Genomic DNA, 25861 nt, shown 5'->3' on the forward strand with positions numbered 1-25861 from the left:
TTAAAATAAAAAAAAAACGGGCTGGTCTAGTCGTTCACGCTTCATCGCAAATCATCTGATTTCAAAGCCGAGAGTTCTAAGGTTCAAAACCTAGTAAAGACAGGAGTTACTTTTATACGGATTTGAATACTATATCATGGATATCGATGTTCTTTGGTGGTTGGGTTTCAGTTAACCACACGTCTCAGGAATGGTCGACCTGAGACTGAACAAGACTACAGTTCATTTACATGTTACATATTATCCTCTGAAGTAATACCTTACGGTGTTTCCAGAGGCTAAACAGAAAAAAGAAAAAAGATAACGTAACTATCGATTATGTGTACTGAACATCGTATGACATCAATGTAACCTTTCTTTTCTTAGATGTCAATGAGAATGAACTACATTATAATTCCGGAAAGATCTTCTGGAAGGAAATATTAAGAAAGTGACTTTATTATTTTAATAAAAATTCAAAGGAAATTAAATCTTGCACATGTTCTACAATTTTTTCTTGTATTTTTACTTCTCTGTTTTCTTAGTCGTTATTAGATCACAATTACAATTTTTTTTTTTTTGCTTGACAATATCGCCACGTAAGCTTGAAGCTTGTGCGAGGGATTTGGAAATGGAATCTTTTAACGTATGAAAACAGCCATGCCTGTCCGGGATTCGAACCCGGGACCTCCGGATGAAAGGCCGAGATGCTACCATCCCGCCTCGGAGATCGGAATTATTTTGTATAATTCTAAATATTGTTATAAAAAAAGGAGGATATAATCTACCCGTATAGAAAAAAAAACAAACAAACAAAAAAACAATTGCTAAGAAAAGATTCACGGTTTTCGTAAAGGAACTAAGACATGTCCATCCCTGGAATCTTGTAGTACGAGGAAGTATTCAACTGAATTATAAATTATTGGTCCAGATCCAGTGGCGGCTCGTAGTTAAAATTACTGGGATGATGCTCCAGAAATTTTTTTTCTAAGCCTTTTCAAGGCCATGGTTAAAAATTTTTGTAAAATAAAAGAACCGAAAAAATGAATCAAATAGAATAGTTGGAAGCAGGATAATAATCTAATTCTACACTTTCAGATTCAAGAATATGGTACCTTATTATTTATTCGATTTAACTGAATAAATAATAAATTGTCAATACATATAATATTTTTTAGTACTATTACATAACTTAATAAAATGTCCGCTTAAAAACACTATAATTCAATGGTGCTTAATTTAAATTTCAATGTACATAGAAACAAATACATAATTAGTTTTTACTAATTACCTTCTCTTTCGCCCTTCCAGCGTGTTATATTGACTCATTATATTAAATGTTATCGATAATATCAACTGGAAATAGAGGGTGCTGCAGTTCCACAGTGCCTATATGCGAGCCGCCATTGCCCAGATTTCCTCCCACTGGAAGTACAGGATCTAGGATGTGGGAAATATGTAAAGATTAAGATATATATATATTCCTTCCAGACATATTGTAGTGAAAACACATTTGGATTTCATAATTTTTTTAAACTCTAAGATTGCACAATTCAATATAATATGTTTAGTAAGTGTCGTATACAAAAACGGGATTTCAAAATCAGTTTAAAAAGTTTATTTAAAATTATTATTTTTCTCGTTCTTTGTATAATCGTCTGACACAAACATCGACTGCCAACTGTTTAAAAATATGTGCAGTGTCATCTATATTACGCAATAATATAATTATTATAATTTCCTGTTGTATTAAATAAAATTAACTGAGCAATAAATTAATGAAAATGTTTAATTTGTAATGGTTACCTAATTCATTAGATATAATATTAAGGCTTTGGAACATTTCAGTTATAGATCAGTAAGGGTTGTAAAAATGACGATTCGTTTATTATAATTTTCTTAATTTAATTTTTGAAATAAATATTTGCTTCAGCACGATAACTCGTGCTAAAGCTACTACTACATAATCAAATTGCAACGTAATCATTTCTATTTATTTTAAATGTTTGTTACAATATTTATACTTTTAATATGACCTATCAATGTAATTCTTCAGTAAGAATTTGTCGTAGGCATCTTTTTTCATTGAAACGTTTTTTTTTTTTAATTTTTCTCCATGTAACTATTGTCCTATCGGAAATAACTTTCTTTTTGAATTACTACATTCTTTGTAAATGTTTATTTTTTTTATTTTTCAGTTTACATGTAATACTAATAAATTTTTTCTCAATAAAAGTTCTTTTTCTTGCACTAATTAAATTTATTTTAATAATTTCCAATATTATTCATTCTTTGTAATTTTATTTCTTTTGATTTTTATTATTTTCTCATTTCTTTAAATTTTCACCAGTTTTATTGTTTCTTAGTAACTCCTTTTACAATTTACCTCACAATTCATTTCATTTGTTTTATTTAATTTATAATTAAATTTCTCTTCTATCAAGGAATCTATATTATTAATTATTTCTTCAAAATTATTTTTTAGTTAAAGCTAAAAGAACAATCTCATCAATAAATTACGATTTTTTTTTCTTCTTAGATTATTTTTCCGCTCTGAATTTTAACTTAAAATTAAAATTTAAAACTTAATTAAAATTTTTTAATGCTTTTAATACACATAAATTTAAAAGCAATAAGGTTAAACTACATTTTTATATCCACTTCCTTTCTTTTTTAAATTTACCTTTCGCAGTGTTGTACTTGAATTACAGGTGCCTGATTTTTATAAATAATTCCTTTTTCCATACTATGTTAAATTTTTAAACATTTTATTTCACTCCCCATTATCAAATGCCTTCTAGAGATCAACGGATGTGTATAATGTACATATCTACAAAATGCGGTCATGAAAATCTGCAAATTCATTTATAATTTCTTTTTAGTCTTACATAAGAAATAATAATTAAAAATCCAAAAGATACTTAAAAATTTATTAATAGATATAAAACAATACAATAAAATTTATTATAGGACTACTCTCAAAATTATATAATCGTGAATAAATATTTGACAATGTTAGCCTACATTTTCATTTTTTAGATATTGATTTATCAAACTTTCCGAGATTCCTACTTTGGTTTTTACAAGCTCTTGTATGTATCTACTTTTGTTATAATTAGCTGGCAATTTTTATTACCAATTTTCTTACAGCATTTCTTTGTAAACTGATCCACACTAATTATTTTGCCACATTATCGTAGCTTTCTATACATTCAGAAACACCTAATAAAAACCTTATTAAAGTCTCATTACCTTTCCCTCAGCATTCTTATCCTAAAAATCAAATCGATCGTGGATCATCTGATTGTTCTTTCACCACTTTTCTGCTTTTTATTTTATAAATCTCTCCAACATTTCTGCGACCTACGAAATAAGCGCCATCTCTCAAGTTTCTACAATTATCTCTAATGCCTTCTTTTTTTTTTAATATTTACTACTGTATTCTCCGTCTTCTGTTCAGCTTTATCACTTCACGCAACCTTCATTTCAGTACTCTTATGTAACTAGTACATCCGTCATATCTTTCTGGCAGCTTTGGTCGTTTTCACTCTCTTTTTATTACGACTAGCTGCTTTCCCCACCTTCATTTTCTTAATGGCTTTCTCAGTCTATTTCGTTTTTATTTCTTTACTGCCACTTCCTTACGTCTTTCTCTTCTATTTCCTCTGACCTAAACCGATCCACTTCTAGCAACTTTTCAATGTAGTTTCTCTTGGCTACCTCAAACTAATCCAGCTTCTGTTAACATGTTTTCATTTTCATATTTTATTAAAATTCCAAATCCTTTTTTACTTTCCTCAATACCATAAAGTTGTTTCTTTTTCCTTCTCTTTATCTTCATCCAATTCCGTAATAAATCTTCTCCAACACCTTTTTCATCTAGCACTTACAGTTCTCTTATAATTCGTTATAGATTCTTGTTAAACCCTTCTTTTTCCCCTCTTTCATCTTTTATCTATTTTGTCCATATATGTTTCTTCAGTTTTACAGCATTTTTTCTCTATTTCTATCATGGCGTATTCTGCTTTCAATTTTTTCCTTAATCCATGCAACAAATTCCGATTTTTTATCCATAACCAAGATCGGGAGTAGCATATCTATCCACTCCTGACGTGATCTGTATAATATATTATTTTATATCGATGAGAAGAAAAGATTTTTTTTGTCGATGATTAATTCCCCATATAAGCCGAAAGCTTGTATATAGGAATATAAATGGAAATTTCGAAACTATGAAAAATGTCATGCCTTACCGGGATTCGAACCTGGGACCTCCGGATGAAAGGCCGAGAAGCTACATCGAGATCAGCGGAAGAAGATTGAAATTTTATTATACTGCATTGTAGATTTACAGATCTGTACGCACAGTGCGGTTGTTATTTTGTTACTCTCTACACGTTAAGCTAAATATCAGTTTCTCCCCCATACCCAGATTTAAATTCTGTAACATCCTATAACTGATGGGAAATTTCGGTTTTGCAGACGGTAAAAATCAGTTGATAAAATTAATGTGTAATTTGTTTTTTTTTTCAGTTACTTTTTTCTTGTTTGTATTGAGGAGAATAATGGTGTGTAAGTACTTAAAACAAGAATGAGATTTATGCTTCAATGTTGATGGAAAAATCATAGGATATATACAAAAAATTCAATGTGATATTTTCTAACTCTTCACTACCGATTTCACGTAATTTGACGCCTTGATATTATTTCTCTTTCTCGGTAATCGTCAGTCATGACATTTTCTAATCTAAATGTTCTTAATATGAATATCTTGTACACCCGCAAGCGGATGTTTCAAATTAAGTGATAAATACTGCCACAAATTCAAAATGTTGGGCATTTCATCTGATACGTATTTAACATGTAATATACATATTTTTTGTATAACTGTGTACTTGTAATTAATTCGTAAAAACTAACTTTTTGCCCACCCACTGTATGTTGTAAATTATATTATCATTAAATATTAGCTGTTATTTGGCTTATAAAACAAAAACATCAATTTTTCATGAAAATAAATAAACTGTTGGTAATATTTATGGACGTTATTGGAGTATAAGTGAAACACCTTCCCAGGTCTAAAAGTAGGCAAATCATATTTTGATGGCCTCTACAGTTGAATCTACAGTAGCGGCCTCTACAGTAGCGTCTCGTTTTTCGTTCTGAAAATTAATACTTCGAATCCCGGTCTGGCTTTATACTGTTTATAAACTTTAAATTTCATATAAAATATTCCCATTATACTAAAATATGTATGCGTCTGTGCGTGTTTTCAAAAGAGATAGAGATATTAAATTAAGACTTTATAAGTCTTAATTGGATTACAAGACTTTTGTAAGTTTTGTGTTTCTACTAAAATTAGAACACAAAAAGTTGTTTGTTGTGTGTAATTCATACTGAGTAGATCGTCGAGACCCTACAGGGTAGATTTTAAATTTTAAAATGTTTTCGCGTAGGTTAACCTACATTAATTTTAGTTAAATGAAAACCCTATAGACAGCCGGGCACCTACACATGAATAGGTGTAACTATGTTCATTTTTTTCAGGATTAGGAGTATAACTCCTACTGGAATAAATCGATTCGATTGGTTTCATTGTTTCGTAATTTTTATTATAAAGGTTTCCCATCTTCGAATTGTTTTAATGAAAAATTATATATATTTTTATAAAACTCATATGTAATTAAAAATACTTAAATTTTACATATTTTTCTAGAACTCTGGTATACAGGACTGCTTTTTATTCTTACTTTATTTTAAAAAGCAACCGATAGAAATGTATTCGATAATTTTATTGTAAACATAAACTGCTTTAATAGTTTCATTATATTATATCTTTAAATGTTGCTAGTATGTTCATCCAACGTCTGGGCGAATATTATTTTATTGATTTGATATTTTCAAATTATTTATAGAAAAATAATACTATATTTATAGAATATAGAATACTCATTTTGAAATATATATAAACATTATATAAAATTTTAAACGCTCAATTAATGAAATTTTAACCGGTTATGTTTTATATTTGTATGTGTAACCTAAGCCTTACATACAGATGGAGCATCCAATTGTTAAATTTTAGATTATTCTTCGGTATTTAATTTTCTTGAGTCCGATCATATAGTACCTATATTTAATTCTTATTTAAGAAATAGTAAAAGAAAGATAAATTTTCTTAATTTCTCTTTTCTAGATTAGCGTTGTTTTTAAGGGGGTTTGATGATATAGCGTATATGAACCGCAATCAAATATGGTTGAATTTTATATTATTCATTCTTAAAGGTCTGTTTTTACTTAAATATATGTTTAATTTTTAATGATATGTCAGATTATAATAAATAGTTAGAGCTAGCCTTCCTGCGCGGGTAGCTCGTAGTTTGAAACCCGACTGAGCCAATTTATATTTAGACGACATGCTTCTCGATGCTTTTCTGACCGACTGATGACTGACTGATGCTTTTCTATTTTTGAGTTCTGACAACACATCCTTGCTTGATGATCCATGGTTTTATCAATCTGTATGGATACTTATTACACAAACAAGGGCCCTCAAATAAAAAAATACATTAGATGCCTAGAAACTTTCAGAATATCATTAGAATCTATTAAAAAAAACCATCTTTATGAAATTATCCTCATTTTATTTTTCTTTAATGTTTAATTATATTAGACTACTAATTCTAGTTTTTTTATGATACTGGCCTAGAAAGTCGATTGAGTGAATGGATTCTAAGAATTTTCTATTATGGTTTTCTTCCTAAAATTGGATCACATTATGTTTATTTTGAAGTAAGAGATGAAATATTTTTGAAGGTCAGTAAACTGAAAAAGATTAAATCTGAAAAAATAATGATGAAAGACAAAGAATAAGAAAAGAAATTTAGATTTCTTTTTGAAGTTTTAAACGACATTCCAACCCATTTTTGGCTATTTCATAATTGTTTCTTAATTTTAAACGTAGAAGTTCGTTGTAAAAAAATAAAAATTGAAATTAAATAAAAATTTATTTTGTTGTAATAATATTTTGATATGAATATTTACTGAACTCTAATAGGAATTAACACCTTAAGTAACTACCTGTAATTTAATTCTTTAGTAACAAAATAAAATTCACGTCGCACTTATTATCTTTCGCCTTATGCTAATAACGATATTTATGTCCTTGCATTCCGAGATAAACCAAACTTGATCCGTAGACTAGCACAAGCAGAAGGGCATTGTCCTTGATGCGTTGCCAGTGCCAAGGAGGAGTTTAAATGCAGAAATAAAGTAAGAGTGAAGAAGTTGTTATAAAGCGGTTAAAGTAGACGAACCAACCAGATGTAGTTCGTGAGTCAGACGATATCCGACCCCGTTCACTATTCTCCAACATCTAACGAATACAATATCTATTCCTTTATTCGTGGTGTGGGTTGAAAATTTCTATACAAGGTTCGACCGACCGACTTGATTATGCACCACGCATCGTACGTACAGATACAGTAAAATAATAAAAATATAATAGATTCCTTTTGTTTATTTCTTATCACATATACGAATTTTAAAGATCAGCATACAAATTGTCGCTAAATTTTCTTTTTCGTTCTTCACTCAGATAGATTTCTAAGTAATGAAAAGACGTGAGTAAAATTAAATATCGTTGCTACCCCATCAGTACACATCACACTGCTAAATCTCTGAGACCCAATATACACCACCATATTTTGTATTATTTTACAGAATTATAATCAGAAGTATTAATTTGTACGTAGAAAATTTTAACATTCCGAAAAATTGATCCTCGTTGGCGCTGTTTTAGGTAAACCTTTTTTTTTGTAGCATTGAAAAAGTAGATACATTCCATCTCATTCTTTTATCAAAATCAATTACCAGTTTAAGAATAAATCCTTCCTCTACTTAAATTTTATTCAAAAGAAGGATCTTTAAATATAGTTTTACAGTAGCAAGGGCTAAACCAGAGCTTGATTTCAGAGAAAGTTTTTTTTTTTACTAGGGTTTTTTCTCTAGTGAAAACTTGCTAAAAAATCAATCATGCAGTGATTAAGAAAGTATAGGTCCCCGTTCATTGCATGTATTTAATAAAATAATAAATGTAATTTAGACATTTTTAGTTTGTCTCAACATTATAAAATAATAAAGAAAATCAATTTTAGCCATTCAGTCGTGTCCGATCCTCAGTCATTCCAACGGATTTTTCCTGGCAGGTTTTACGGGTCGTTTGCCATTGCCTTCCCAGAGTGGTTAATTCAAACCCAACCACCAAAGAACACCGTTATCCACAGTCTAGTATTCAAATCCGTATAAAAAAGCCTTTACATGGACTCGAATCTTAGAACTCTCTAATTCGAAGATCAGCTGATTTTGAGACAAGTTTAACCATAGACCAATCCTTTTTATAGAACTAATAAAAAACGTAATAATCTATGAATGAATCACTTTGGGGCTAATTCACGAGATACCGATGTTTACATATTTTTTCTTCTTAATAAAGCATCATCCTAATCATAGTGATATTAAATGACTTTTGTAAAGGAAATTTTTTAACCGTTCAAATAAAGTAAATTTTACAACTGTGATTTTTTTTCTATCAAAATGTGTTGACAAAATTGTACGAGTTTTGTTAGCTGGTGTCATAAATAAATAGATTATTTATTCTGGTCGGTTTTTAATAATACATTTTAGATTACATCAGGGATGGGTAGATAGATATATGTCATAATAGTGATAAGGTAGACGTTAATAACACAACTACGTTACGAAATTTAATTTCGGTAACGTGGCGGATATAGAAAAACTACTATAATAAAAATGATTGTCATACAGATAAAGTAAAGTTGAATTTTCATTTTTGTTCGAAATTTACAATTAATTATTATGAGTAAAATAATTTTTTTGTAAGTTTTACATGTTTTTTTTATATAAAAAAAAAATTGTAATATAAAAGAGAATATATTTGCTCTTTATTATTATTACCAAAAATTAATTAAATCATAAAATTTTCGATTGATTTTTATGAATAATTCTTGAATTTCATTAATTCGAATAATACATTAATTTTATTAATGTGTTAACTAATAAACAGATTTATTAGATTTACGTATCGATACGAGATACAGCCTCCAAAAAATTATGATCTGCTCAAAACAACTCAAAAATTTAAATTTTTAGAACATATAAAATAATTAAAATTAAAATACGTAAAAAAGGTTCTAAAATTAAAATATAAATTGATTCAATTAAACTTAATTTAAAAAAAAAAAATCAATACGAGTATCAGTTTTGATCTTACGACCTTATTCTTCTGTAGATAATTTAGTTTAATTGTTTATTCTTAAATTTAAAAATCCTGCTTATTTAAAAAACTTATCTTGATAAATTTTTAGATAAAATTATGTAACTTAAACTTGTTATAATTCTATAAACTGGGGCATCAGTAATAAAATGATTGACCACTAAAATTTTTAATTTTTGCCTGTAAATCCGTTACGTTTAACGATCATATATCAAATTTTAATATATGTATAATATTTAAGCTATAAATACTATTTATACATAAATACATTAATTTGGAGATTTTGTGCATATTACACACAAAAATTATTTTCGAAATTATTTTTTTATTATATATTTATAATATTTCTAATCATTTATTTCAGTAATTTATTCAATTATTAATTAAAGGCATGGATCTAAATAAAAATGGCACACGTACATATATATTTATATACCATTAGTATCCAATATTCAGCTTTTTGAAAACTATTAAGCAAAAAGAAGAGAATGTACGATTGTTATGTAAACATACTTGTAGTATAACCCCGTTTGTAGCCGTTGAAGTGCGACAGATGTTCGACGTCACACTCGTTCACACATTCATAGCTGTCTGCAAAAATTTCATTGGCCAATATTTGCATATTATCTATTAATCTTATCGTTATTTAAATATAATGTGATACAACATATTTTCTTAATGGGAAAATATTAAATTGCTCATTCAATATAATAATAAAAAATGAAATGTGTCTGCCTTATGCATTTACTTGAAGATAATTAAATAATTATGTTTTAATTTAATTTATTAATTGTAGCAACTACATGCTAATCGCCCAATTACACTTCTAATGAAAGATGAATTTTATAGCGTTGAAAAATGCCAAACCTAACCTTGAGGTGAACCCAGGACCTTTGGATAAAAGGTAGAGACGTCACCGTTCCCACTACGGAGGACGGTGTTTAACGTTTGCAATTAAATTGTAAAATAAGATTTGATAATTTACGTTCAATATTACAATAATAATGATACTAAATTGAATTACTGTTAAAAATGGTCAATTATTTTGAAATTTTAATTTCTACTGTAATGCAGCACAAGTAATAATAATTTAATCTACAATTACGTAGTATTGTTAATAATTTATATTAATTTATTAATAAAAAATTCTCTTTTATTTTTTACTACATTATAAGAAATATTTATCACATATTGCGTTATGTATTTGCAAAGATACGATGATCTGATACGACCGTATGTCGTATGTGTCTTTGGTTAGAAAGAAAAAAGCATTGATTTAATGATAACAGATAATATCCATACGCATTTAGAAAAGATAAACGAAAATGAAATAATTAAGTCATGTTAATAATTAATTATTAATGGTAATTGAATAAATACTTGTTTGTTGTATTTCATATAAAATCTTTTATACCAGTTTATTTCTGTGAAATGACTAAGTATTATGGTATTTAGTAACAGAATATTTATTGTTTAATATATTCTATTTGATCATACGAGTAATATGTTTGTGGTTTAGATAATACAGGTTACAAAAGATTATCCGATTACGAACTTGAATAACTCACGTTTAATAACACTCAGGTACATGAAAGTAGCATCAATGGAAAAGTATATCAAAAAGCTTTTTTATTGCATTTGGTTCCAACATCACATCACATGTGTTCAATGTGAGCTGCCTGGGTCACGTGACACTCATCGAGCCGTAGTCCAATTCCTGCCACACAAGTTGTAACACATTGGACGATCCACTAATGCAATAGCCTCTGTAATACGAACACGAAGATTCTGGATGGTAGGTGGTAATTGGTGTGATGATAGGTGGTAGATGGTAATGTGTCCGATACACGTTTGAAAAGCCCAGAGAGAAAAGTCACAGGGTTAAAGGTTGGAAGAACGTAGGGGTACCCAACCTATATCTTATATAGTTGCCTATTCAGTTCACAATCTTTCACACAGTTGGTTGCGAGATGTCTAATTCTTTACTGGCTGTGAAGGTAGATTACTGTGGACTTCGTACAAAACTCTTTCTGACAAGCTCCATAGTTTCCTCGCTTACTGGACGGCCGGTTGACTTTCGCTTACAATTGCATCCCCATGCTTTAAAATCAAAATACCACATACGGATACTTGGCCTTGCACTGTGTGCATCTTCACCAAACTTACTTCTAAAATTAGGTCACACGGTAATACCAGACTGGCAGTCATGAAAATCCAGCACATAAAATATCTTTCTGTCTTCGTTGGCAGCCATTTTCTCTCCTTTCACCCTAGCGATAAAATTTATAACTACACGACAGCTGTACCAACCACTTAAAATTTTTCAGTGTTCCTTTCCACTGATTCTACTTCAATGTAATCTGAGTTTATTAAACGTGAATTATTCAAATTTGTAATCGGAAAGATCATTTGTAGAGTAACCCTGTTCCAAAATTGTTTCTGTGTATAATTAATAATGTAGTATATATGCGCTTTCAACCTACATTTATCTATAGGACTTTACCCTGAGATGCGGGCTGTAGAGTATATACTACAATTATTATTTTAAGTACTAACAGTTTTGTTAATAAATTAGGTACAAACTTCAGTAATAAATCAGTAAAATATTACATTTTATTTTGTGTACATACTAAAAATATTATAATTAACAATTGTTGAGAAGAGGCGAACGTTTAAGTCTCCCCTAAATGAGCGTGAAGGGTATGGAAAAGGTTCAAAGAGAATCGGCGGGTTGCACGCTATCTATATGACCATCGTTATCGTGTTGCAAAATTATCGATTTCGTGGATTGTCGAACACGACATACACGTCTCCTATGTTGTTTTAACGTCTCCTATGTATCGCACAGAATTTACAATCGACCCGGTTTCCAGGTAGTCAGTCCAGATATATTTGTTTGGAATCCAGAGAATTTTTTTTTTTAAAGAGGGTTGTATTTTGATTTTTTTATTGTAGCGTAACATAGTGCCGATATTCCATCCTGTGCTGTATTTCTTCTGAGTTGTAATGATGCACTGACGTTTCGTGTCCTGTCATAATATTAAAAAGGAAGTCATCTCCCTCGTCATAACAATAATCCAGAAAAGGTTCATAACATTCCTTTTCGTTGTTTTTTGTTCTTTTTTGTGGGATTGGATGACACCCATCGTAAACAGATCGTGGGCCACCAATGACAACCACCGATCGGCTGCCCAGTTGTGCAATAATGTGTCCTACTTGTTCTTTCGATACGCCTATCTGGGAGGTGGTGCGTTGTGTGATGTGACGATCGTTTTGAATCTATTCATCCATTTTGTTTTGGTCCTCACCAGTCGCAGAAAGTGATCGGCTATTGCGAGATTTATCCTAATATTCAAATTTTATTACCAGCCTATTCACAGTATTCCAATCAGCAGTTCTTCATTATAAAGGGCGTTTAGATAACGATGAATATCAGTAGCATCACTTTTTTCCGTTAAAAATTCGATCACTGCATATTGTTTTAGACGCAGTAACATAGCAGACGTATTCGACTCCACATAACAATGGTGACTGACAGAGAGTGAGTAGACGTGGGTCAACGAGTTTTGGAATGTTACTTGTCGGGGAGTGAAACTTTATATATATATGCATATATAAATACAAAGAAAAACATTTTTATGCATTTACATGTGTGTTTGTATTGCAACAGAATACTAATGTGAATGAAATATTTAGCATATTACATGCATTTTTCAGGGTAGAATTTTTGTACATTCTTAATGGATTTTTTATGTATTTTTTTTAATAATTACAACTTATAATTGCATATTTCCAAAACTTAATGATATGTAAAGATGTTACTTTTTTAGTTTCTTAATTAATAGTTATAAAATTATCTTCTTTACTTGTCTTAAATCATATGAAATTTTACTGCTGTATACATTTATCGCCATTAAATATTTTATGAATTTTTATCGCCTATACCAGTGGCTCCCAAACTTTTCCGAGTCGCAGCGATCTTTCTCAATTAAATTTTTTCCATGGCGCCCTACTTAAGTAAAAATATGACTACTCGTAAGTAACAGATAAAAATAAATAAAACTCGTGTATCTTATTTGTTTACTTTATTAACATTAAATTAATAATAATAAATGTCTTGGTTCAGTTAATTATGAAGCTTTTACAATATTTCGCGGTGCTCCTGTGAAGAGGCCGCGGCGCACATTTTGGGAATCACTGGCCTATATATTAGGAATAATAATTATTTTTTAATATTGTTTCTAATCTACGTTCAGCTGTTTTCGGGTATACAATTTGTGACGAATTAATGAGTATTATTTAACTGCAGATATCCGATTGTTTATTATTCGATTGAAAGCAACAATCGACTCTGTTACTGTATGAATTCATTGATAATGTGATTCGAATCGATTCACTTGTGAAATTCTATCTATGTTTTCAGTAGGGCGATTAACATAAACAGACTGCTACTGTTTTCTCTTTACTAACATAACGTGGTCATATTATTGTTATTAGAGAAAAAAATTTATTTGAGGTAACATTTCTTGATTCAAAAAACTATAATTATGTAAAAAAAATTAATAATAAATGAATAAAGTAAAATATATTACGTGATTTTTTTTTGGAACCTCATTTTGTAAAATATCTTAATTTTCTCAAGGTCTAGACCAACGCCTAGTTCGTTTTTATTTAAGGCCGCTCCTAAGTAGTCTAAAGTTAATATATTAACCTTTGACTTTATTTATTGACAAGTTAAAATATTATATATGAAAGTAAAATTACTATTTTTAACAATGTAATGTAACAAGATTATAAAATATCTACTCATATTATACTTAATAAGTTGATTTAGTTATTTTGTCAAGCGTTCGTGAATTTTATCATATTTTTTACGTAAATTAAGACCGATAATCAATTCATGCTTACATATAAAAGTACGCACTCACGCGCACGTATCATTTTCATAGAATTAGTGTCTGTAAAAATGTAAAAAGGATGGCCTATTTTTTCGATAGATAAGTACTTTATAAACATTATATGCATGCAATTTTCAGTTATCGATAAAATTGCACTAGTATATACTTAATGTCAAGTATAATCTAAAAATTAAAATTAAATGCTTGTTTTTCAACTTTTACTTAATTTTAATTTTCTGTGAAAGGCATACTTTTTAATTTATCATAAAGAGATGAAATTTTATGATATTACTTTCCAAGTATGATTTATTTCAATACATTTATCAACCCAAAGGCTGGTTTACCCTTTTTCAAAAGACATTGATACTGATTATTATAAAAATCCTAGCTAACACTATAATACATTTTAACCCGTTAAAAATAAATATACAAAATAGTATATCTTTCTGATTCTAAAATATCAATCAAACAAGAACTTTGTCACAGATCAATTTATTTTTATCAAACTTTATATATATATATATATATATATATATATATATATATATATATATATGTGTGTGTGTGTGTGTGTGTGTGTGTGTGTGTGTGTGTGTGTGTGTGTGTGTGTGTGTGTGTGTGTGTGTGTGTGTGTGTGTGTGTGTGTGTGTGTGTGTGTGTGTGTGTGTGTATTTTACTCTAATAATAATGAATGACACAAATCCTATCAGTTCTCGCTCACTGACAAAAAAGGGATTTCTAAGTTTATGATCAATCTTACGAAAATATTCATGAGGTAAAGCAGGGCTCTAAAGGAACCCTAGTTTTATACTTTTATTTTATGATTTTTTTTTTTTAAATCTGACTGGCCTGTATTATATAAATATGGAAATTATTCATATCTATAATATGGAATATTATGGAAATATTCTTCCTGATTATGGAAATTTTTTAGCATGTTAAATCAACATACAATGTTTAATTAAACAATTTATTCCAACTCTTATTAATATCCTGAAGTTCCAAATTCCCAGAAGTCTGGTAAACACCTTGTCTTACGCTGGAACTGATAATGAGAAGCCGACCTTTTTGCTAACCATATGCGATCGGTCTTTCAGCTACTTAACATTTATAGCGCTGGTGAAGAGAAAATTCTGGACTTCTTAGAGAGCCTGATTCCAATAAATCTTCTGATTACGCCTTTCTCATCTAGAGAATTGCTAAAAGCGATTGAAAAAGAGCAGAACTCAATGAAAGACCCTGGATTTGACTTAATTACCAACAAATTGCTTGTTATGCTCCCATCTAAAGACATAATTTATATGATTCAACTGTTCAGTTGAACAACCTCCGAACGTCGTGTATTCCGTCGGAGTGAAACGTGTCTCAAGTGGTGATGGTACCTAAGTCTGTTCATGATGTGTTCTCGTGTAGATCAATAAGCCTACTTTGTCTAAAGTATTGGAATGGCTATTCCTTCAGAGATTATGGCCTATTCAGTATGGCCTATTAGTAGAGGAGGGACAAGTTATTTCTGACCACCGGTTCGAATTTCGGAGTGGTCATTCCACAATTAAACAGCCTCACAGAATCATTCGTGTTGTCACCAATCGCTTGGAGGAGAAAAAGTTCTGTTCGATGATCAATGCCTTAAACGTAGAAATATTTGAGCCAAATTTGAAGAAATTCGGTTCTGTAATCCTGAGATATAAGGCCAAAAGTAGTGCAACACAAATTACATACATACGTTAGCACATAAACGTAAAGATTTGAAAAGCAGCCCGATATCCCCTTTTTGACATGATCACCATACTTTCCCCTTTAATGTAGCTAGAATAGATACATTTCGCCGGGAAATTAAAAACAAACTGCTCCAACTGAGAATGTTTTTGCTTTTAAATAGACAAAAGAATGCTAAAAGGTTGCTACTGAAGCGACTATAATATTTTTTTTAGAAAACGTTCTAGATTTTTATCAGGCGACCAATTATATTTTGATCAATTTTGAAAATTTTAATCGACGACTTTAAAATCAGTGGTTAACCCCATTACTATTAATGTTCTAGATCATTTCATCAAAAAGAAACTATCATAATTTTTACAAATAATTACAAATTAAATATTTATTTCATTATTCATACAGCAATTTATCGAAGAATTTTCACTTTCTCTTTTATTATTTAAATCGTAATTTATCTCGACCTATTCAAGCGAAATAATATCTGATGTTATACGTTACTTTTATGGCTTGATTAGAAAGTGTGACATCTATGGTTGTAAATGGATGTAGGTGGTTGTCCTATAATGGAAATACCAGTAATATATACATATATTTTTTTTATTACTTTTTTCTTCTACAAATATTAAGTATTTCTGGCTTTTGCTCATTATATAGGAACTACTTTGATGTTTTTTCTGTCTTTTTTTATACTTTTAATTATTGTAATATAAGAGTAATTTATATATTTTCACACCTCAGCAAATATAATAATTATTATTTTTATGCGTAATTTAACATTATTAGACTTTTAAGCCTGCAATAATTTTATAATATAAACTCGGAAATAAAATCGTTATTGTACGCAGTATTAGGTTTAATGTTAGGATTAATATTTCAAGTGATATCAGAAGTATTTAAATAGTACTAATTATTCTGTATATTCTGATTCATTTGCATGTTTAACAATCGTAATACTTTTTAATAATAGCCACTAATTACGTTTTTAAGCATAACTTCTTTTTGTTTGAAACAGAAAACGTAATGGCCTCTTTATCGACATACGATAGCTAATTCCCATATTTTATTATTAGGCTTCAAGAATTACGATAAAAGTAAGGTTATTGGTAAAATCAATAATACTTTCTATGATGATTATTATGGTATTAATTAAGTTTATTATTATTTTAAATTTATTTACATAGAATAATTTTCATTTTTTCCTCACATCCTCCAAATAAAGCTAAAGGTTTTTCACGTAATATACATTTTTAAATTATAATAATCCAAGCTTATGTAAATACGAATGTTATAAATCAGTATTTCCAAATAATGATCCGTTGTCGGTCTCCGTGGCACTAATAATAGCGTCTCGGCCTTTCATCCGGAGGTTAAAATCCCAGTCAGGTATGGCATTTTCACAAGCATCAAAATTGACATTTCATCTCATCCTCTGAAGCAATACCTAACGGTAGTCTCCCACCGGGGGACTAAAAAAGTACTTCCAAATAGAAAAATATTTTAAAGCGTTGCCCATATAATGGAATACATTCCATACATTTTTACTTTAAATCAAATTTGTTTAATATCGGAAAACAATCGGGTGCAATACAAGCTTCCCAAAAGTTTTTTTAAACAACTTTTTTTTAATAAGTGTTACATTTCTTAACGGGTTGCTGAAAATTAAAAAAATATTTTACTTTATTAGTATATCAGTATTTCTTGCAGTACTATCATACTAATATATAAATCTGAATGTTTGTTTGCTACTAAATTACGCAAAAACTACTTCACCGATTTTGATGAAGCGTTTTATTGTTTTACTTCCCTGGTATTATAGACTTATTCTACAAGAAGGAACGTATGGTAATCAGTCAGAAAACGGGGTATGATTTCTTTTTGTATTTCTCGTCGTTTAATGACCCAGGGACCCCAAAAATAAAAAAAAGTGGGGAATAATCTTATGTTGGACATATGTACGTGTGTCAGCATGTTTGAAGTTTAATAACTTTTGACTGGGTAAACCGATTTTTATTAAATTTGGCAGAGACTCGTCTGTATGGGGCAATTTGTTGGTAAAATTTTGGGGGGTCAACATCCCCAGGGGGTAGGGTAGATATTTTCTTTCTGGATCAATTTTCTCAAAAATTTGCAAACATTATATTAAGCTGAGTACATGCATACTTACTATTTTAAAAAATGCTTACTTACTATTTAAAATGCTTACTAAAAAATATTTGCCCACAAATTCTCCCCCTCCCCCAAAAATCAAAAAAGCTGTCTTTTTATTTATTACATATTTTTTAACCGAATTTTTTTTAATGTTTTTCTAAGTATAGTAATAGTGCAAGTAGCTAAAAGAATACATTGGAAGTAGGGAAGCCGATGAAAGTTTAAAAATATCGATTTTTTTGAATTTATATAAATATTACTTTTTTTGCCAGCTTTTTTATAGAGAAACGTATAGTATATACAAAACCCGATATCTTTTATTAACTTTTCGAAAAATGAGGAAATAATGCAATTTTGAAATTTTTTCAGTTTGTGAAACGTGTAAATTTCTTATTCAGCTAGTACTATTACACCAATTACGTTGAATATATTTTCTTTTTTTATAGGCTACATTGTAACATGTACCCGGGCGAAGCCGCGGGTATCTGTTTGTTTTCAGTAAAACTATTATAGTATTCCTATAATTAAAGCAAAATAACCAATTCTGTTTTATAATTTATTAATATTTTATTTTTAATTAATTTTCAGTAGATTATGGGCATAAAAAGTGTTTTTCTTTTTCAAGTAAAAAATTACTTCCGTTCTTGAATCAATTTATTTTGTTAAAATTATTTCAATAGTTGTTCTTACCGTTATTTTCGGTTTTAAATCAATTTGCAAATCCCCGTAGGTCAGTGAAGATTTTATAGTTCAGATCTTAGTTGAACTACAACATGAACTAAGATGGAAACGATAAAAACTTCATTTATTGTACTCTCAAAAAAAATGAGAAACAGTCAAACGTATTTCAAGTACATTTCATGATTAAGATCAGATAAAATAATTAATTGTATAAGGATTAAAATTAGCATTCAGAATTTTAGTGTAACACTTAAGAAATTCTTTTTTAATAAAATCTAATGTCAAATATGACTTGCAAATTTTATCAATTTCATGTGTGAATATATATATATAAAGCACACACATACCATTTTATATTTAAGGAAGTGAAAGAACAAATTTTGATCAGCTCCATTTGTATAAACGTTGACGGAATGACTTAATATTTTTTATGCAAAGTAAGAAAGATTTCAGTAAAATTTCCAAGTCATACACTTATTACGGTAATTGTTTCAAATTATATTTACTTTAGTCCTGATCCTTCTGAAGTAACATTATTCATGACAAATGAAAAATGTTGAAATGGAAAAGGAGTATTTTGTCATCATCATTGCTAAGCGTTGAATTATTACAACATTATTATAAATAATTTAATATCACGCTGATATTCAAAGTACTTTTATGTGAAAATTAGGGGGAAAATATAAGATTAAAAATAATATATACAGCCTATATTTTCCCGTAGCTAGATAGCCTGACCAGATATGCTCTTTTGCATCTTTTTTATGACGTTTCTCTGCATCCTTTTTTTTTTCAAATCAAGTTTAAAAAATCCGTGCTGTAAACTAAAATAACACTTTTTCAATTCTTTTTTAAATTTGATTTTTTAAATTTCCAAATTAAAAATGAATAAACTCATTGTTGTTTGTTTTTAATTTGAACCGATTTCTAAATGTCGAAATTTAATGATAATTTTTTAAAATTGTTTTTGTTTTTAATTTTTAATTCACTTATATTTGAATTCGATTTTTTAACTTTATCTTCCTTCATTTTACACCACTAGTGTTTTTTTTTTCAATTAGGGACATAAAGTAGCCCATCGGGCTGGTCTAGTGGTTAACTCGTCATCGCAAATCAGCTGATTCGGAGTCGAGAGTTTTAAGATTCAAATACCTTAAAAGGTAAAGCCAAATAGGTAACTTTTATACGGATTTGAATACTAGATTGTGGATACCGGTGTTCTTTGGTGGTTGGGTCAAGTATCCACACATCTCAGGAATGGTCGATCTCAGACTGTACAAGACTACTTCATTTGCATTCATACACATCACCCTCGTTCATTCTCTGAAGTGATACCTTACAGTGGTTCCGGAGGCTAAACAGAAAAAGAGAGGAAAGTAAATTAATTCTATTATAACATTAGAAACAAAAGGTAATGTTATTTACATATTAAATTTTTCCGACACTGACAACTTTCACAATATATATATTTTTTTAAATCGTTAAAGCAAGTGTAATTTAATGTAAAAATTGCTATAAATATGCCTATATTTTATAGCACAAGATAGCTAGAGATTACTTAATTATAAATCAAATAGGACTTTCGTTTCACAATTTAGGAGTAAGTAGTGAACACTTACTTTAAGAAGTGGCCTACACTTTTATTTTAACACTTACTTTAAGCTTACTTTCCAACTTTCATACCGTCATATTTATCATACTTAAATAATATATGAATAATTTTCATACTTTTTTTATCTTAAGTAGAAAAAAAAGGAAAGGAAAATTGCAGAATAATTGAACATATAATAAAAAGAAACTTTTGTATTTTAAAAAATTGCATAAAATTATTTTTCGTATATATTATAAAAATAAATTATATATGTAATGAAAAATAATAATAATTACAGATTATTTTCGAATTTTTATTTTTAATCTATAATTAACTTATTATATATATATAATGGAAACGTATAGAATATTATTAAAAGATCAGGGATTAATAAATTTATTTATACACTATTTTATGAAAACATAAAATTTAAATTTTTCACTCATCGTAGTTTCTCCTAACCCTTAATAAGGTAATTAAAAATCGAGATTTTGTAAGGAGGTTACACTTTTAATACCCGCTACAAAAATAACTTTTTAAAAAAGTTCCACCAGTAAAGAATGAAAATAGTGTTTGATGTGATTAACTGACTCATAATAATTTTTTGATTATTTTACGTCTGTTAAAAAAATAAGGATTTATTTTTTTAATTAAATAAAATTTTATAAATCGAAAATGAATAGTTACAAAAAAAAGAAAAACAGTCTATCGTATTTTAAAATAAACATCTTAATTGAAATTAATGTCGTTTAAAACTATTTTCATCTAAAATCTACTATTAAAGATAGGAAATTGTTTTAAAGAGAGGGAATAAATAGTTTAGGACTACTAAACTAGCAGGCCGAAATAATTTATAAAAGAAAAGGTGTGTTTTACCATGCGTCACCGTTACGGAATCTGATTTTAAATTTTCTCTGTCTCATCAACGACGATCTACCCATCACCAGAAGTTCCCATTGTGTGACGGATGAGATATTTATTTGCTGTCTTGGTTGTTATTGTTATTGTGTTTAAAATAATGTATTACGATAAAATGAATTGTTTCAACAATTAATTAGATATCTTAATAAATGCAACTAGTAACATACTCGTAACTGTTATATTGTTTTGTACAGACGGAATATTATAATTAAATTACTGGTATTTCTTGGCTAATCAACCCCCCCCCCCACACACACACACACATATATATATATATATATAGACACAGTGGATTCTGGATAATTGGACCACTTCGGAACCGGGACCATATGTTCCTATTAAGGGATATTAACGAAAAATGAGGAAATATAAACAAATGCAGTACAGTACGTACTAATTATTAAACGTAATTTAACATCTAATTATTCTGAATCTATTTCTAATACAATATTAAAATTACATAAATAACGTTATTAAATTGTTTTTGTAGTCTTACATCATTAATAAAAAACAAAGTTTGATAAAAAAAAAAATACAAGTACAAGTCAAAGTAATGACTGCCTTTTATGGTCAGTAAAATACAAAAATATAAATTTTAATGTTTTTTACCTGTTTAAAAAATTCTTCTGCTTTACTTTTCTGTGTTTTTTTCATTTCTGTACCTAGTGTTCTAAATATCTGCTTCAGAATCGCTACCTTCTTGTACAAAATACTGCTATACAAGTTATAAGTTACAAGTTATAAATCCATCAATGAAATTTTTTCCATCTTGTGTAGATATGAGTTTAACTTCGGGTTCGTCTTCTTCATCATCTTCAACTTCGTCCAGTGTTTAAGTAATCTTTTTGATTATTTCGTGATCATTCCCCCACAACTTGAAATAACTACGTACATTGCAGATCAGTACGTACAAAATTCTCTCCTAATAGTTAAGGAGAACCTATTGTGTTTAAACGATTTACATAAGTAATTAAATTATGTTATCTTTCGAGTGAATAGAGAAACATACCATCTAGTGGGCCTTATAAGCGGTATTTTGACCGTTAATCCAGCGTAAATTAACATGAATTATACTAATATAATAATAATAAAAGTTTTATTCTCATCTTTTACAAAGTACATATTTTACATATTTCTCACAAAATTACGTTTTAAACTTAAAATAAAATAAACTCTTACATAGACCTAAGTAAAAAATACACATATATATGAAGATATACATATATAATAATAAATATAGCTAGTACTGTTATTTTAACAATGAAAGAAAATTACCTAACGTATTCTTGATATATTACAATTTCTAGTTCGTAAGAAAATAAGAATTAAGTACTCCCAAGGAAATTCTAAATGGAAGTTACCATCTTTTTAACTTAACAGATGTGAAAATTGGAATTATTAAATAATTTAATTGTTTACGGGTCTATTATATTATTATGCAACTTTTCGAAAAAGAGAAAAAAGTAGAAATAATAATGCTGTAAAATGATTCATATTGTGGATGGTATGGACTTCTGAATATGTATTTAGTTACTTTATTCCTTTTTAATTTATTTGACTTTATTATATTTATCTTATTTATATTCAAAATATATCTAATTTTTTCTTATGATACACATATTTCTTCGATAAATTAGGTTTTTGAAAAGAAACTTTAGATATAATGTTCTTCGAGTAGCCATTTTTTGAATGCCGATTTAAATTTTGTAATTACTTTTAACCGTTTGGTGTCTGCAGGGATTTCACTTAAAATTCGAGGTGCGATAAAAACAAATTCGCTTTGTTTGGTTTGGACGATTTGATGCTGCATGTTCGCATGTTGTAAACAGTTCGCATGTTTCTTCTTTTATAAAATTGCCCAGTTAAACGTAGCCCCTGAATAAACGGTGTTCTTAATAACCGGAATCCATTGTATATATATATATATATATATATATAAATACCGGAGTCTTAATAAAGTATGGGAACCCTTAAATAAAATTTCAACAGAAATGTAAACTTTTCAAACGCCCCTATCTCGAAACAATCTATTTTTCGGTATGAGACTACCACACCCCATGTATCCAGGAGGTTCCCGTGAGGGCCATCTCAAACATTTTAAATTGAAAGGATAGGTTTTCACACATCATTTTAAAGAAAATCATTAAAACTCTCAGGTTGTGACAACTCTAACCAAAATGGAGGCCATTTAATATTTTTCCATCTAGTTTCAAAAAGTAGTCCATAATAAGTACTACTCAATAGTAAGATACTAAAAAAAGTAAAAATAAAATTTAGTAAATATTTTACCCCAAAAATTCTATTTTTGGGTACAAGACTGCTTGGCTACTTGGGGTAAATGTAGGCTGCCATTTTGGTTAAGGTTGTGGTAATCTGAAGTTTTAACATCAAAACGTTTTTTTTCAATGCCCTTTAAAATTATGTGCCACAACCGTATACTTTTCATTTAACATTTTTGAGTAGCCTTGCCATGAAGTTTGGAGTGTGATGGTCTCGGTGAAAAGTAGATCGTTTTAATTCTGATAAATTACATTTTTCTACGATTAACTGTCGAAAGGTTATTTAAGGAATATCTTAATATATTAAAATACATATATAAATAAAATTTATATTTTAAGTGTTGCCCCAGAATGGACATCTCTTTTTTAAAATAATCATTAGAAATGATCTTAAAGAACTTTTAAAATTTTAGTTGTAAGTTTATTTCCTGATGATAAACCGGAAAGTAACTAGGTAGATCTAATTTATTTATAATCTAGATCAGTGACTCTCAAACTATGCGCCGCGGCACCCCGGGAAGCTGCGGCCTCTTCACAGGGGCGCCGCGAAATATTGTAAAAGCTTCATAATTAATTGAACCAAGACATTTATAATTATTAATTTAATGTTAATAAATTAAAAAATTAATGAAGATACACGAGTTTTACTTATTTTTATCTCTTACGAATTAGGATAGGGCGTCATGGAAAAGTTTTTATTGAAAAAGGACGCCACGACTCGGAAAAGTTTGGGAACCACTAATCTAGATCAATAATTGTACAAGATTAAACTTATTCATTTTTATAGGAGAAAAAAATAGGGATTTTTAATTTTAAAATAAGTCGAATTATTTTAATAGGGATAAATAATTTCTTTTAGTTAAAACTTTTGTAATCGTATTTCATATTATTTAATAATTATAGGGAACTTTGGAATTTTCGATCGATCTATAATACACATCAGTAATACTTCTAAAAATTATAATAATAATACTTAACAGAAGTTTTAGATAACAAAGGCTATTAAAGCATTTGTTTCTGAATTATTGGCTGGAATTGTTTAATGTAATTTTAGACGGAACTCAAGCGTATTTCCGGCAGATTCTCCTTCACCAGTCGAATAAACAAGTGTAAGACACCTCCATTTACATTGTGTATATACGTATATATATTCATAACACATTCTACCAAACTTGTAATCGAGCGCGTGTTTGTTACACACATATACGAAAAAAATTATTAATCAATAGAATGTTTAAATCATTTGTTAAAAAAGTGGTTATATTCTACAGGCATAAAATAAATGTATTGAGTCTATAAAAGGCACAGATGTACAATAGTACGCTTACATAGCTATGGATGTCTGTGGTGTGTGTGTATCCAACATCACATAAGGAGAGCTGACCTATTTTATAAAAATCAATTTATTGTAACTTAAAGCTTTATAAAATACTTACTGAATGTATAATAATAATATCCCGAAAGAATTTGAAGTGAATATTTTCAAAAACGTTTGAGGGACATATATTTTTTTAAATATTAATAGGAGTTTAATTTTTTCCGGCGAAACCTTTTATTTTATTTATTCAATCAAGAATGAGTTCTTGGATTGCTTTTAAGGATCATGACTGGATCGGACACTGGGTCTGGTTTTCCTCAGATCTAGGTTCTGGAGCCGGTTCTATAACCGGTCTTCACTACGAATCTCCCGACTCCAGTTACACGGTTGACATGGCAATGTTGGCTGTAGATGCTGACCCTATCGGCTTCTGCTAAACTACAAACTGCTATCTAATTAAATAGCGGCTAGCTAGATGGAAGATGAAGGTTAATCGACTAAGCCGACGCATGCTACGTTTGCGATGTTAACGTCTGCCCGCGAGTTCAGCTTATTGGTGTTTTCATCTCGCATGCTAAGAGCGTGCGATACTAGGACTGCATGTGGATCGCCGTCTGACGTGGAGGGAAATAAGGAAGCAGATTAAAATTAAGTTCAGGGAGATTAACTGAATGCCAGGCAGGGGGTCGCAACTAGATTATCTAACAAGCAATTGCTGTAATCAGCGGTCCTGAGACCGATTTGCATCTACGGAATCCAACTGAGGTACGAAAAGCGAGAGTAACATCGAAGTCGTACAGCGATTTCAGAACAAACTATAAAGAAATATAACGACGCGCCGTGGTTCGCGAAAAACACTGAAATATATGATTATTTGGGATATCCGAGCGTTCAAAAGGAGATACGGCGATTTAGTACAAGATACAAAACGGGACTGATGAAAAATATGAACTGCCTCGCGATTAATCTCTTGGATAATAGCGAGGATGTTAGGCTCCTAAACCGACTGCATATTGGTTTGCTTGGCATTTC

General features: G+C 29.4%; 1 protein-coding gene across 2 annotated transcripts in view; it reads left to right on the forward strand.

Moving 5' to 3' along the window:
- The window catches only part of LOC142325187 (uncharacterized), a 168070-nt gene that overhangs the window by 76705 nt on the left and 65504 nt on the right, over positions 1 to 25861 (forward strand). The gene's annotated exons all lie outside the window — the stretch shown is intronic.

This window comes from Lycorma delicatula, chromosome 5, assembly GCF_047948215.1.
Source record: "Lycorma delicatula isolate Av1 chromosome 5, ASM4794821v1, whole genome shotgun sequence".
Classification (NCBI taxonomy): domain Eukaryota; kingdom Metazoa; phylum Arthropoda; class Insecta; order Hemiptera; family Fulgoridae; genus Lycorma; species Lycorma delicatula.